At 38.7% G+C, this 16839-nt stretch overlaps 1 protein-coding gene across 1 annotated transcript in view; it reads left to right on the plus strand.

The window, feature by feature from the left end:
- EXOC4 (exocyst complex component 4) overlaps positions 1 to 16839 on the plus strand; it is a 607587-nt gene that overhangs the window by 272193 nt on the left and 318555 nt on the right. The window lies entirely within an intron of this gene.

The following is a 16839-nucleotide window of genomic DNA, read 5'->3' on the forward strand; positions in this document are numbered from 1 at the left end:
GATGGGCAGGGATGGTGTCCTTAGTCTCTGTTTGCCAGAAGCTGGGAATGGGCAACAGGGGATGGATCACTTGAGGATTACCTGTTCTGTTCATTCCCTCTGGGGCACCTGGCATTGGTCACTGTCGGAAGATAAGATACTGAGTTAGATGGACCTCTAGTCTGATCCAGTATGGCTGTTCTTATGTTCTTCTGTAAAAAAATCTCTAGGTAGCTTTACAGCAGATGTGCACTTCACCTCTTAAAGCTGGATAGCATTCCTGCTGGGCTTACTTGCTTGTTTTGACCCCTTTTGCATCAAACAATGTAATTTTTATTGATCAGGGCTGGGAAAAGTTTAATCACAGCTTGTGGCAAATTGTTGATCACTCATTGTCTGTTATGTTTAATAAAAGTCAGAGGAATATTTTCTGTGCTGCATGGTAAGTTAATTTCTCAATAAACAGGTACAACTTACGGACTGCAAATTAAGTCCCTGGTCTAGGATGCAGCATCAATTATTAAAATACATTAGAAATTCTCAGCTGAAAGCTCATCAAGGGCTGTTGGAAGTTTTGAAATATCTGAGCTGAGTTAGTTAGAAATAGGAGGCTTATTGCAGCGCTGTTCAATTTTAATCTCACCCTTTCCACCTTGTGATTAATTTTCTTTTTATCGTCAGTGCAGAATAATATGAGGTTTCTTTTACTGTGCGATAGCCTACAAACTTGTCTTGCACCTCTAGTTTTTCACATGTGATTCCCCCTTCTCATGCCTGATTTTCCCCTAGTCAGTCACAAACCAGACCTCAGAATAGCACCATCTCTTAATATTATTTATATTACTATTAAAAATCACTGAAGTTAGTGTGAATTTTTGCAGCACTTTATAAACATTGGGCCTCATCATGAGAGGAACTGAAACCCCCCAATTGCCATAAAAGTTTGAGTGCTGTGGGCATTTATTATTTCTCAGTGTCAGAGTTATGAAGTAAAGCATGTTCCTTGCCCTGGAGGGCTAACACGCCGATATTTGTTTTCAATTTGTGTTCCTACCTCTCGAGAGGTGGCCATGTTTAGTGATCAGAGCTGGGAGTAAACTCCAGAGTTCTGTTCTCCTCCCTGCAGATGGCTTGCTAACTGCTTTTAAGCAAATTACATAATGTTTCTGTGCCTCGATTTCTTCAGCCATAAAACGGAGATAAAGTAATATATCTTTGACAGGGTCACTGGCCTAGTGAATAACAGGGAAGCTGTAGATGTGATATATCTTGATTTTAGTAAGGCATTTGGCACAATCGTACATGACAGTCTCATAAACAAACTAGAATTGTGGTGTAGATGAAATTACGATAAGGTGGGTGTGTAGCTGGTTGAAAGACCATAGTCAAAGAGTAGTTATCAACGGTTTGCTGTCAAACTGGGAGGACATATCTTCAGGGGGTCAGTCCTGGGTCTGGTACTAGTCAGTATTTTCATTAATGACGTGGATAATGGAGTGGAGAGTATGCCTATAAAATTTGTAGGTGTCACCAAGCTGGGAGGATTTGCAGACACTTTGGAGGACAGGATTAGAATTCAAAATGACTGTGACAAATTGTAGAATTGTTCTGAAATCAACAAAATAAAATTCAATAAAGACAAGTGCAAAGTTCAATACTTAAGAAGAAAAAATCAAGTTTGTAACTACAAAATGGGGACTAACTGGCTAGGTGGTAGCACTGCTAAAAGGGATCTAGGGTTATAGTGGACCACAAATTGAATATGAGTCAACTGTGTAATACAGTTGCAAAAAAGCCTGAGATCATTCTGGAGTGTATTAACAGAAGTGTTGTATGTAAGAAGACAAAGGAGGTAATTGTCCTGCTGTGCTCTGCCCTGGTGAGGTCTAGGCTAGAGTACTGTGTCCAGTTCTGGGTGAACCAGTTTAAAAAAGAAATGTGGACATGTTAGAGAGAGTCCAGAGGAGAGCTACGAAAATTATAAAAGGTTTTTAGAAAACTTGACCTATGAGCAAAGATTAAAAACATGGGGCATGTTTAGTCTTGAGAAAAGAGTGAGGTGGGGACCTGGTTAGTCTTCAGATATGTTAAGAGCTGTTATAGAGGACAGTGATCAAATATTCTCCATGTCCATTAAAGGTAGGGCAAGAAGTAATGGGCTTAATCTGCAGCAAGGGTGATTTAGATTAGATACTGGGGAAAACTTTCTAACCATAAGGATAGTTAAGCTCTGGAATAGGCTTCCGAAGGAGATTGTGGAATTCCCCATCATTGGAGGCTTTTAAAAACAGGTTAGACAAACACCTGACTGGGAAGGTCTCTGTATACTTGGTCCTGCTTCAATGTAGGGGACTGGGCTTGATGAGCTCTCATGGTCCTTTCGAACCCTACATTTCTATGATTCTATAATAGCCTATCTTTACAAGTCTTAAAAAATAAATCCCTATATGTGGCAAGAATATATTAATTAAGATTTGTTGTGTGCTTTGAATCCTTGGATGAAAGGGGCTACATATATTCAAATTACTACTGTATGATACTGTATGAGCCAATATCAATAAATGAATTAGATTATTTTTGTTAACAACATTTTATTTCCCCTGTCTCCTTTACATCGGAAGAAACACTGATTGCTAATTTATATGCTGTACTTTTTTCTTCTTCATTTGACAAGGAGCTTTTGCTCTTCAATTAAAATCTTTGTTTAACGAATTTACTGGCAATTAATAACTACTGTGTAAATAGCTCGAGAAAGCATGTTGCATAAAGTCATCAACCACTTTATTATGACAGAGAAAGACAACTATTGTTATAATGTGCTATACAAAGTGACCACTTTACCATGGCATGTAGTTCTGGCTGTTCATCTTAGTGACTCTGTTGGCTTGTCACAGCACTCAGATATTGCTTTATTGCTGACAGACTTTACAAGTGTGTGAGGTAAATGAAAACTTCTTTACCCCTTTTCTCTCTTCTCTCACTCCCACCTTCCCATCCCCCGCCCCAGTCAACACAGATGATGCATTTTGAATAGCAATTTTCATGACACCCTCTGGTTTCATTACCAGCTTGATGGGTAGGCAGTGGAAATAATTTGTGTCATAAAAGCCGTTACAACAAGATTTAAGATGGAAAGATCTCGGCATGCAATATGCTTGTCACACAGTGAGAAAGATGGCATTTGCAACATCTTAACTTACTTTTGTGGAGTAGCACATCAATAACTGTGTGAAGAGAAAAAATGGCTTTGTGGCACAAATTATCATTTTACTTACCCCACTCTACAGTGAGGTGAGCCTCGGGAGTAGAGAGTTGTTAGTAATGTGATTTGTTTAGCATAATGCCACTAACCATACCCATCAAGAGAATAAATAGATGTGTAGATTAGAAGACCTGGCTGTTTGGTTGTAATTAACAAGAATATCTTCTGCTACAATGAAAGCTTTCTTGCCGTAACTGCAAATGAGAGCTGCCATGACATGGACAGAACTGGTACCCAACGCTACTGTTTGTGGGATGAGGGTAGCACTGACTTTTTTAAATAAATAACAATAATAACCCCCTAGAAATAAGGCAAAATAGCAGGAGCTGAACACATTCCTGACAATGTACTGGTTTACCAGATATAACCCAGGCAGTAATTTAGCCACTGACCTTAAAACTAACTGGCCTTACTATGTCATTTTTGGATGAAAAGAGCAGAATTTGATGGACTTTTGTAAATAATGTTGACATTTGGGAGAACTCACCGCGCAAAATCTTGCAATTAGTGCATGTTTGCCAGACCTTTGACAACACAGTATCTTATACACTCTTGTATTAAGGGCATAGCTATTATGGAGAGAATTCCTTTAGACCAGCGTATTTTTTACTTTTTTTTATTTGTTAGGGCTTGTCTACGTGAACTTTTAGTTTGTTGAAAGCTGATATGCAAATCTACCCCACGCTGGGCTGCCTGTCTGCATGGCCCTTTCTGACACACATTAACAGTTCATTAATACCCTTTCGTCTAGTCCGGTTTCCAAAACACTAGATAAAAATACATTAATGAACTATTAATGTACGTCAGTGGGATCCACATGGACAGTTAGTGCGCAGCAGGGTAATTTGGGGTGGATTCACACCTTAGCTTGCTGCAAACTAATATTTTCTGTTCTTCATCTGGTTAAATTTTTACACTAACAGGAAAGTTTTAAAAATACCTCAGATACTAGCTGTTGTTTATTCAGACTCTTAATGACTGGAAACACTGAGCTGCCTCAGGATCACTGAAATTCCAGTGAATGTTCTAATGATATAACACTCCTGTCTTACGTTTTGCTAGCCGAGTGTGCTGTCACTTAATGTCCTGCTGCGTTGAATCTTGTGTGGAGTGGTCTAAACCAGAACCTTCCAGCTTTCCTGGTCCTGAGTTTGAATTAATCTCTCATTTTGTCAGGTTTCAGAGTAGCAGCCGTGTTAGTCTGTATCCGCAAAAAGAAAAGGAGGACTTGTGGCACCTTAGAGACTAACAAATTTATTTGAGCATAAGCTTTCGTGAGCTACAGGTCACTTCATCAGATGCATACAGTGGAAAATACAGTGGGGAGATTTTATATACACAGAGAACATGAAACAATGGGTGTTACCATACACACTGTAACGAGTGTGATCAGGTGAGGTGAGCTATTACCAGCAGGAGAGAAAAAAAAACCTTTTGTAGTGTTTTTACGTAAAAGAATAAATGGACACAAATCAGACGTCAAGAATTATAACGTTCAAAAACCAGTCGGAGAACACTTCAATCTCTCTGGTCACTCGATTACAGATCTAAAAGTCGCAATTCTTCAACAAAAAAACTTCAAAACCAGACTCCAACGAGAGACTGCTGAATTAGAGTTAATTTGCAAACTGGACACCATTACATTAGCCTTGAATAAAGACTGGGAGTGGATGTGTCATTACACAAAGTAAAACTATTTCCCCATGTTTATTCCACCCACACACACACACACACACACTGTTCCTCAGACGTTCTTGTCAACTGCTGGAAATGGCCCACCTTGATTATCACTACAAAAAGTTTTTTTTCTCTCCTGCTGGTAATAGCTCACCTTATCTGATCACTCTCCTTACAGTGTGTATGTTCTCTGTGAATATAAAATCTCCCCACTGTATTTTCCACTGCATGCATCCGACGAAGTGAGCTGTAGCTCACGAAAGCTTATGCTCAAATAAATTTGTTAGTCTCTAAGGTGCCACAAGTACTCCTTTTCTCTCCATCTTGTGTTTCTATTCTGAAAAGCAGCTGTTTAAATGATAGCCTGGGGCTCCATGTTTTCTGTGTGTCTGTGATTTCCCAATAAAATATGCTCAGATTTTTTTTCTGACTTACATCTTGGGCTCTGAAAATCAAGTTGGGATCTGTCCTTTTTGCACACATGGATCAAACCTTGATCCAAAGTCCACTGAAGATTGTGGAAGTGTTTCCGTAGACTTCACTGGGCTTTGGATTATCCCCAGTAATATAGGTTCTACCTGTGCACTATTATCTTGATTGGGTTTGCCCGGGTGGAAGTGACTGGAACTTAATAAAAGGCAAGGTGGGTGAGGTAAAATATTTAGTTGGGCCAACTAGTGTTAGTGAAGGAGACAAGCTTTGAGCTACACAGAGCTCTTTTTCAGGTCTGGGGTGTCTCTTTCACCCACACAAATTGGTCCAATAAAAGATTAAAAAAATATTACCTCAAATATTATTAAAAGATATTATCTTATCCACCTTTTGTCTCTCATATCCTGGGACCAACATTGCTACAACAACATTGGAACTTAATAATCAGTTCTGTTGAGGATTCACAAGAAGCAATAAAATGAAGTTTACTTTTCCGTAACTGTACTGGCTCTGCAAAACTACAAAGAGTTAAAAGCAGTAAACACTTGCTTTAATCAGTGAAGTCAGCAAAATGCTTGTGAATGTGCACAGAGAGCAAATCTGTTGAGTGAGGTGCTTTTTTTATGTGGCCATTTGTCAGAATAAAACCACTCTTTAAAAATTCACTTGTTGTTTTTTATTTTGCTTCTGAACTCTTACATACTGTTACTCCAGACACAACACTTATGATTTCAAAATGTCAAAGAGGACAAATATGTGAACTGTTTTCAAAGTGTGCCTGCCTTAGAATTCATGTGGTGTAGCAAGCCAGAAATGGGAAGGGAAATGCTATGCAGCTCTGGGATATGGTCCTAATTTCCACTAGGAAAAATAAGATGCACACACCCCCTCCCCACCAGATTAATTACCAGCCCTTAATGATATACCACCCCACAAGTAATAAATGAACAATGGATTTTCAGAAGGCAAGTGGGTATTCAAAAAGAGATGATTCCTGGGAATAGATTTTTACTAGCAGGTTTTGAACATATGAAAACTAATTGCACTTACAAATTGGAAAGGAATACACATCTGATTTTCCTTAATTACATATTGTGGGAGGTGTTGAAGTATAAAAGTTAGCACAATGAGAGTCCAGTTTCTTTCTTCATCCTCCACTGATAACCAGCATCTGCTTGCATTGTTAATGTGACAGGCAGAAGGTGTTATTGGTGTGTGGACTCCCATTGGCAGAAGACAATGTGGAGGACCAAATCCAAACTCCTGTGCATTGTGGAATCTTAACAGCCTCAGTGACAAGTCTGGTCTAACATTTGCTTGGTGTTCTTCATTCTTTGTTTGTTTCAGCTGGCATTTGAAAGGCACATGGCTCTTCAGGGTAATAATCATTTTACATATGCTTTACGGAGTATGTTTATTACCAGACAATTGAAGAACAGATGTCTGCAGTCTTGAGGCTGTGTGTGTGGAAGGGGGAGATGGATGAGAAGGAGCTGGAGACATGGGGATAACATTTCAAATTGTGAAAACCCTGTTGATCCTAATGCAGTTGAACACTGTTTGGATATTAGGTATCAGGGCCTCAAGGGGGTATCTCTTTATTAATATCAGCCACACTTTATTAGGATCAGACCGCAATTAAGAGTTGTAGGATGGCACAGACAGCAAAATGCTGCTCATCAGCCTGAAAGAAGCAGTTGCTTCTTATCAAGTTTGTATCCATGTCAGGAAATGGAATGGGAAAACTAAACTGTCTTGGCACCCCAGTTTACCTGTCTGTCTGATGGGTAGTCTCTGTCAGATAAGTAGGCAGCTGCTTGAAAGGAAAAATTGCAATGTAATATCACTGATCTTCTAATCACTGCATCCAGTTGCAGAGGGTGAGTAGTTAGAGAGTTTGTCTTACATAAAGTAAAAGGGACTAACAAACAGGAAGCTGCCTTCTTGATAATCTGGTCATATAGTCTGAGACACAGGAAACACAACACAACAGTTAAATACATGAATGATGGGACACCTGTCAGTTGCTGAAAGGTAAGTTTTTGTATTGTTTTGAATTTGGTGGGGGCGAGGTTAATTTAACAAATTAAACTATTAGGTCCACATTAAACTAACTCCCATAATTCTAAAATAGCAGTGTTTGTCTTACAGCAGCTTGGAAAGTTCCTGTCTCTTTCATCCATTCTCTTGCTGAAACAGTGAGAAAAGCCGTGTGTGTGTCTGAGTGTGAGAGTGTGTGTGAGCGTGAGAGAGAGAGAGAGAGAACACATATAACATACTGACAGCATGTGCTTTGTCCCCCTCTAGGGGCTGGTTCTACGAGATAATGGTTTACTCTACTGCCTGTTGGAATTACTTTGTCAGCCAAGTGTTATCAGTCTGTGCTAAGGTGCTGAAGTTTGGGATTCAAATCCCATTGATAATCCATGAGGGAGTTTGTTACATATATGTAAATACTATGCATGATATATATGTAAATATACATATGTATATTTGCTTAGTAACTATTGCCTGGCAGCATTAGAAATAACCATTGCAAACTTTAATTTTTGATAGGTGTTTTATAAAATGAAGGTCATTGTTGACTTCCGTTAAAATGTAGCAATTACTAAACGCTTTGGCGACTTTGAAAATAGCAGCCTAAGGGTTTTGGATGCTATATTTCCTAAGCAGTTTTGAAAATGTCAGTTGCAAATACAGTCTGGGTGTGATTCTAAATGTATGTCTGTAAATAATTCAAATGAAAGAATCAACTTACACAACCTATAGGTACTTTACTGGTAACACTTTATATAAAAGTAATATTTATGAAGTTTTACTAGTTAATGTTTTATAAAAAGCGTTTTTCAATAAATCATAAATTGTGCTATAAAATTCTGTAGAGAAGTACTATAAAATTACTTCAGTATTTCATACTTACTTACATTCCTATTATATGAAACATGCAAATGGGAAAATGAACAGGTTGGTGTATATGGTGTGTGTTAATATGTATGTATAATTAATTTATATTAAATATATATAATTGTCTTTGCACCATATTAAAATAATCTTGAAATAAGTTGCAAGGAAAATATATTTACATTAATAATTTAACTGTTAATGTGATTATTAAATTAAATGCACAATGTCATATAGTTTTAGGCCTAAAACTATGGTTTTACTAAATATATATGAATAAAAATGTTTTTATCTTTTTAAAATTAATACATTTTTTAAAATCCTCTGTATATTTTGTGAATCAAAGTGATATCGTGCTAGTGCAGGGGAATCAGATAATGAAAATTACTCTAACTCAAAATGAAACTGACCATTCTTACTTCAGGGATCAAGCTGAATAATGTTCAGAAAACAACCAAGTAGCTTACACAGAGAAGAGAACGTAGATTTAAAAAACTCAAATGTAATAATCTAAGATGTTGTTAGTTATACATATAAGGAATTGTTAAACATTTGCCCAAAAAAACACATCAAACCATCAGAGACCCTGTTTAAAATGTAACTATTTATCTTTCACGAATAAGAATTTTTAATGTTGTATCAAGACATATTGCTTGTAGCCATTCTATATCTTCAGAGCACTGTACAAATATTTAGCTAGTTATTCTTAACACCAATAGTACAAGGCAAGTACTGTCCAAACTCACACATCAGGAGACTGGAAATTACTCAAGCCGCATGGTTAATCAGTGTTGGATAGGATTTAGAACATGGGAGATCTTGACTCCTGATTCCGATAATAACAATGATGTTTAATGCCCACGTCTTTATTTTGGAATCATTAATGTTTGTTCTAGAATATGGTGAATGTTTTATGCAACTTTTCTTAGACTAGGTGTTTACTTCAATTGACCTCTGGATTTCAGTAAACAAAATCTTAAGTGAGCAAATTGATACCCACCTAGTGAATCTTTCTCCCTGTGGTTTAATGAGTATTTAGAAGACATTTAGTTGAGGTGTCCCTTGCTGTTGACATTTAGTTCTTTATTCTGTTGACAGCAGGAATGAATGCTTCTTGCAGGCACATCCTAACTCTCTCTCTTTTGACAGGCTCTCATAAAGTCTGTGTAGCTGAATTACAAAGACACATTTCAAAAAGCTTGTTGTTGTGACATTGCTAAGAAGAGGGTTAGTTCTGATTCAGGTCACTGCAAAAATGGTGTGTATGAGTGGGGGCGAGATTATTAACTTCTGCCATTTTTTAATGCTTTATGAGAGCTGACAATCTTGCTTTGTGCGTCTGATTAAAGATGACAGTTTATAAAAACCTTAAGGTAAGGCTGTTCATTTCCTCCGACAGCAAATAAAGTGCCCCCACCTCCCACACAAACACACTTGCACACCAAAAAGCTCCTAATATGTGATACATTCATCTTATATTGTCTGTCAGAGAAGGTGCTACATAGATCTGTCAAGTTTTGAGTTTGCAAACATGCTTCGTCCATACTGTAAATCAGACAGCCTGTCATAAATTTCACATCTCTCCAGCTCCTCCTACCCCCCAGAACACAATCAGTGGAATCCTAAACAGCGTACACATTTTGACAAACATGGTTACTTGTGCAGAATGGCTGAGAGTCCTGTTCACAATTTTCAACCCTGCCTGTTGCAAATACCTGTTAGAAGTGTATGAAACCATTTTTACATGTTACTCCTATAGAATTTTTGTTAATTAATACTTAGCAATTAGTAGTTATTTTCATCTTCAAAGCTCTCTACAGGCACCAGCAAATCTTCACAGCAGCCTTGTGACGAAGGTAACTGAAATGTGCACATGAGGAAACTGAGGCATAGTATTTGAGGCTGGCCCAAGGCCACAGAAGACATCAGTGGGAAAAACATAACTAGAACTCTGCAGTTCCTGGCTTCCAGTTCTGTGATCAGACACCGGACCTTACTCTCTTGCCTCATGTGAGCATGTTGTCACCCAGCAGCTATAGTCTTTGAAAGAAATCTCTGCACACTTTCCATCCCTAAGGAGTTCTCCCAGTGCCTCTTTCCTGAAGAGGTTTTAATGTATCTGTGACTCCTTGGTTTTTCAACATTCTTTCTATGCAAAGCCTCACACATTTTCTTCCTCTTTTCACAAGGGCAAACCCACTAAAATGGGTTCTGCCAATGTGAGCATATTGTCAACAGATTCGTGTGACTTTACATAAAACAGACATCTGTGGCAAGGAAATGCTCTTACTATTAACTACACCACTCCATGCTTGGAGCTGGTTACAGTGGCGACTGGTGTGTAAAAAAATGCCTAACCTAGCTGGATAAAAGAGTTAGTTCCAGCTTTCATAACAGAACAGGATACAGGTGGTAGGCATGATTCGCAAGATGCCCAACAGTGTTTCAAAAGGAACCTGAACCTTCCCATACCAACTTGGATCAGCTGTAAGTTGTAATCACCTATTGTCACCCTTATTGGCAGTCTCAGTAAGTTAGGTTAGAGATGTTTGAGGTGTTTGGAGACTAAACTTCCCTCGTCTATCTCCAGAGGATGATGTCTCCAAGTCAGGGCTGAGACAAATTCATGCACGTTGGTGTAGTAGAAATATGCCTCCAGAATTGTACCAGAATATTGCTTTCTTATTCATTGCATGTAAACGTGACGTTTGGAATATTTTTTGCAGTAGTCTGTATGCTATTAACCAGGAAATTCAAGTTGTTTTTCCCTCTTAGTAGTCCAAACACTAGTGAAATGGGTGTTCATGTGCCTTCTGAATACTGATTATTTTTATCTTAAAGCATGTACATGACCATTAATCTACAGATCTGACAGTGGATAAAGTTTTGTTGACACACCATATAAGATGGTGGAAAGAGATTATGGAGGGAAATCAGAGATTCACTGAGTCCAATTCAAGAGTTTTGTCCGTATCTTCAAGTCACTCAATGGTCTGGACCCAGGGTACCTAAAAAGTGTCTGAAGCACCAGGATGAGAACCATGGTCATCAGCTTTGCTCTTCAGGCACAACAGAATTGTCCACCACAAACTACCTGTGCAGTAGACAGCTTTCTCAGAAGCCAGTCCAAGACCCTGGAGTGAGCTCCCATGAGTACTAAGAACTGCCTCAATCCTCCTCAACTTTCACTCCAAGTGGAAGGCCTTTACTTTGTCCTTGACTTCAGTAATGAATATACAGAGCACAACAGAAAATAAAATTTAAAAAATGGACCCTCACGTAATTTTTCACTTGGGGAGAAAAGAGAGAAGGAGAGAACCAAATGTGACAAATTATAGTCATGTTCTTGCGTGCACTTCTGGAACCTGCTCAAAAAATATGATGAAGAGGGTGTTATAAGAGCCTGAATAGAATAGAGTAGATCCAAGAAAGAAAATCTACAGTGCGGTAAATGTATTAAATATTAGAATATCCTGAAGCACCTTGCTAGGGAACACATGTCTTCCATAAAATTCTTTCAGTTGTTGATTCAGGGACAGAAAGGGGCACAACCAGATTCTTAATGAAAGTAAAGGCAAAATATCTTCTGCTTTTTGTCCAAATTTGACAAGGTGTAAACAATGAATAGGGATACCACTTGTATTTTCTTCTTACTGTAAACCTATAGAGATCATGGATCTGAAAAAAACAGAACACAGATTTTCATGTATTTGGAATTGCATAGTTTACAGGCATTTTTACCCTAAGAAAAGTTTAGGTAATGACTATGTCAATTCTGAGTTTTAAGTCATTTAAGTCAGGGGCTCTGAAACCTCTGTGCTCGTTTTAGCTACATTGTTCTGAATTATTTGCACATAATTAGGAGGGTCTTGAATAGAACAGAACGAAATTCAGAATGTCCATGGTGGGGAAAATTCTGACATTTCAACATTTGATTTCATTCCAAATTGGAACAAAAAGTTGAAATTTTTTACTGAATGGAAATTAAAAAAAAGATTCAGAAATGTTGAAATGATCAAAATGAAACATTATTTCATTGTTTGTTGAAATGACCCTAAATGCTTCTTTTCCAGTCACTTCAACAGTAAACTGCATTTTCCCATTGTGGTGCATTGCCTGATGGGAGTTACGTTTTGGAAGCCTGATACTCCCAGTCGCTCTTGTGGACCAGGCTCCCTGGCCAGACCGTTATATTCCCATGATATACAGTAACTCCTCACTTAACATCGTCCCGGTTAATGTTGTTTCATTGACACGTTGCTGATCAATTAGGGAACATGCTCATTTAAAGTTGCGCAATGCTCCCTTACAACGTTTGGCAGCTGCCTGCTTTGCCCACTGCTTGCAGAAAGAGTAGTCTGTTGGAGCGAGCTGGTGGGGGCTTGGAACCAGAGTGGGCTGGCAGCCTCCCTATCAGCTCCCCCAAGTTCCCTGTGGGGCAGCAGCCCAGCAGGCTATCAATTGCCAGGAAGTTCAGATATCTTTCCCCACCACTGCCTTGTGCTGCTCCTGCCCTCTGCCTTGGAGCTGCTCCCAGGAGCTTCCTGCTTGCTGTGCAGGGGTGGGGGAGTGGGAAAGAGGGGTGCTAATGTCAGGGTGTCTCCCTCCCCCCACTCCTTCCCCCTGCTTCTGTACCCCATCTCCATGTTAGGATATAGATATTCAGGCCTGTCTGCAAAGGCCTGTACTCTAAGAATTTAGGTGTATTCTTATCACTTGGCTAGTGATAGAGGTATAAAAGAAAGAATCAAAATCACTGTCTGCCGGTGTAAGGTCCTTCTCTTACTGTGACAGTCTGAGGCCCTGTTCTTAGGCTAAGGCCTTTGGCTAAGCAGCAGAGGCAGCCATAAGCTGGGAAGCGAACGGTCACATCCTCACATTCCAAACTAGTCACATTGAAATAAGGTGCTATTGGGCTGTTAGGCACTATCAGGACAGGATTGTATTCCTATCACCTCCAGAGAAAGGGAAGTGCCTAGAAAATGTAAAAGGAAACTTAGTTTGATAGCATCCTGTCTGGCAAGAACTCACTTATCAATAGCTGGGATGTGAAATCCTCACTTCTGTATTGTTTTGTCATTATAGTTCCCACTTTGCTGTTGTTTGTCTGTATAATCTCTGTCTGGTTCTGTGATTGTTCCTGTCTGCTGTATAATTAATTTTGCTAGGTGTAAACTAATTGAGGTGGTGGGATATAATTGGTTACATAATCATGTTACAATATGTTAGGATTGGTTAGTTAAATTTCAGGAAAATGATTGGTTAAGGTATAGCTAAGCAGAACTCAAGTTTTACTATATAATCTGTAGTCAATGGTGGGTGTGGGAATGGGGGTGGGCATGGGCATGGGCATGTGGGTGTGTGAGATGGGAGCAGGGAATGGGGGTAAGAAAATTGGAATCATGTTTTGCTAAAGGGGGAGATGGGAACAGGGAATGGGGTAAGGAAATTTGAATCATGTTTTGCTAAAGGGGGAAATGGGAACAGGGAATGGGAGTAAGGAAGTTGGAATCATGTTTGGCTAAGGGGGAAATGGGAACAGGGACACAGGTGTAAGGCTTTGTGGTGTCAGAGCTGGGAAGGAGGATACTAAGGAAGGAAACTGGAATCATGCTTGCTGGAAGTTCACCCCAATAAACATCGAATTGTTTGCACCTTTGGACTTCGGGTATTGTTGCTCTCTGTTCATGCGAGAAGGACCAGGGAAGTAAGTGGGTGAAGGAATAAGCCCCCTAACACTCCACAGAGCTGGGGAGGGGGGCATGACAGGGCTCAGGACGGAGGGAGCTTGCTGGCAGCAGTTGCTATCTCAACTTGCTGATCTACTTAAAAAGGCAATGTACTTACAGTGGGGTCAGCATATTTAAAGGGGCAATGCGTGTGTGTTTCTCTCTCTCTCTCTCTCTCTCACACACACATGGACCACCCGGCACTTTGGAAAGTGGAGGGAGTGGTGCGCTCCAGTGGGATAGCGTGGGTTCATCATCACATTCAGTTTCTGCAGGGAGTGTTTGCAGCCACTGCCATGCGTCGATTGTGTCTCCTCCCTCCATTCGTGCTGCCTTGTAGAGTGTGAGGCTACATTAACAATGTGTTAACCCTTGAGGGCTTAGCCAAGTGCTAGTTCATCGTTTAGCAGCAAGGCATTCCCTGGGAAATATTCCACCCTCTGACTCCACCACCTCAGCCAAGTTTCATAGTCATCATTGCTGTGTACAGTATTAAATTGTTTGTTTAACACTTATACTCTGTGTGTGTGTGTGTGTGTACATGTATATTTATATTTATATTATATATAAAGAAAGGGGACCTGAACTAGACTAGGCAATGTGCTGATAGAGTAATGCTGTTCAGTGTTTTATTGAGCTGATTTGAAATGAAACATTCCAGGTCATTTCAACACAACAGAATAATCTGAATTGGGTCGATCTGACCCAAAACAAAATCTTTCATTTTGATTTTTCTGATGGAAAATTGAAAACTTTCTGGAAAATCAAGATTTCCCATAGAACATTCCAACTTTCTGGAAGGTGCATTTTCTGTCTGAAATATTTTCTGACAGAAAATTTCCAACCAGCTGTTGTCTCAGTTCTGTTAAGAAATTTTAGCTATGCTATGGAAATCCCCAAGTAGCTATAATTGAATTCTGCAGAAAAGGAATGGTCCTATATTTTGATTAGTTGGGTCCCAAAGTAATGGCATACCACATATATTAGTAGTAATTAGGGCTGTAAAGTGATTAAAAGAATCGCGCAATTAATTGTGCTGTTAAACAATAATAGAATACCATTTATTTAAATATTTTTTGATGTTTTCTACATTTTCAAATATATTGATTTCAATTACAATATAGAATACGAAGAGTACAGTGCTCACTTTATTTTTATTTTTGATTACAAATATTTGCACTGTAAAAAACAAAAGAAATAGTATATTTCAATTCACCTAATACAAGTACTGTAGTGCAGTCTCTTTATCATGAAAGTTGATCTTACAAAGGTAGAATTATTTACAGAAAACACCTGCATTCAGCAATAAAACAATATAACACTTTAGAGCCTACAAGTCCAATCAGTCCTACTTTTTGTTCAGCCAATTGCTCAGACAAACAAGTTTGTTTACATTTGCAGAAGATAATGCTGCCCATTTCTTGTTTGCAATATCACCTGAAAGTGAGAACAGGGGTTTCCATGGCACTGTTTTAGCTGGTGTCGTAAGATATTTACATGCCAGATGTGCTAAAGAATCATATGTCCCTTCATGCTTCAGCCACCATTCCAGAGGACATACATCCATGCTGATGACTGGTTCTGCTTAATAACGATCCAAAGCAGTGTAGACCAATGCATGTTCATTTTCATCATCTGAGTCAGATGCCACAAGCAGAAAGTTGATTTTCTTTTTTGGTGGCTTGGGTTCTGTAGTTTCCATATCAGAGTGTTTCTCTCTTAAGACTTCTGAAAGTATTCTCCACACCTTGTCCCTCTAAGATTTTGGAAGGCACTTCAGATTCTTAAACCTCGGGTTGAGTGCTGTTTCTATCCTTAGAAATCTCACATTTGGTACTTTGTTTTGTCAAATCTGCTGTGAAAGTGTTCTTAAAACGAATATGTGCTGGGTCATCAACCGAGACTGCTATGACATGACATGAAATACATGGCAGAATGTGAGTAAAACAGAACAGGAGACATGTAATTCTCCCCCAAGCAGTTAATTCACAAATTTAATTAACACCTTTTTTTTTTTTAAATGAGCATCATCAGCATGGAAGCACGTCCTCCGGAATGGTGGCCGAAGCATGAAGGGGCACATGAATGTTTAGCATATCTAGCACGTAAATATCTTGCAACGCCAGCTACAACAGTGCCATGTGAATGCCTATTCTCACTTTCAGGTGACATTTTAATTAAGACGTGGGCAGCATTATCTCCCATAAATGTAAACAAACTTGTTTCTCTTAGTGTTTGGCTGAACAAGAAGTAGGACTGAGTGGACTTGTAGACTCTAACATTGTTTTGTTTTTGAGTGCAGTTATGTAACAAACCTACATTTGTAAGTTGCTCTTTCATGATAAAGAAATTGCACTACAGTACTTGTATGAGGTGAATTGTAAAATGCTGTTTCTTTTGTTTTTTACAGTGCAAATATTTATAATAAAAATAATATAAAGTGAGCACTGTACACTTTGTATTCTGTGTTGTAATCGAAATCGAGATATTTGAAAATGTAGAAAAGCATCCAAAAATATTTAATAAATTTCAATTGGTATTCTATTGTTTAACAGTGCGATTAATCATAATTAATTTTTTTTAATCATGATTAATTTTTTTGAGTTAATCGCATGAGTTAAGTGCGATTAATCGACAACCCTAGTCGTAATTGCATACTATTACTTAGTATTTCCATGACTCCTTTCACCTGATGTTTTCAAGCCCTTTACAGGCATCAATTAATTAAACCTCACTACATGTAAACCCTGATTATCTGACATGTTGGTGGGGCATCTGAAACATTCAGATAATCAGGTGGAATTGTTTCTGTATGGATTTTGGATTCCTGGGATTTATTTAAAAATCAGATAATCTTAA

The sequence above is a fragment of the Lepidochelys olivacea genome, assembly GCF_965140295.1.
Source record: "Lepidochelys olivacea isolate rLepOli2 genome assembly, chromosome: 1".
NCBI lineage: Eukaryota > Metazoa > Chordata > Testudines > Cheloniidae > Lepidochelys > Lepidochelys olivacea.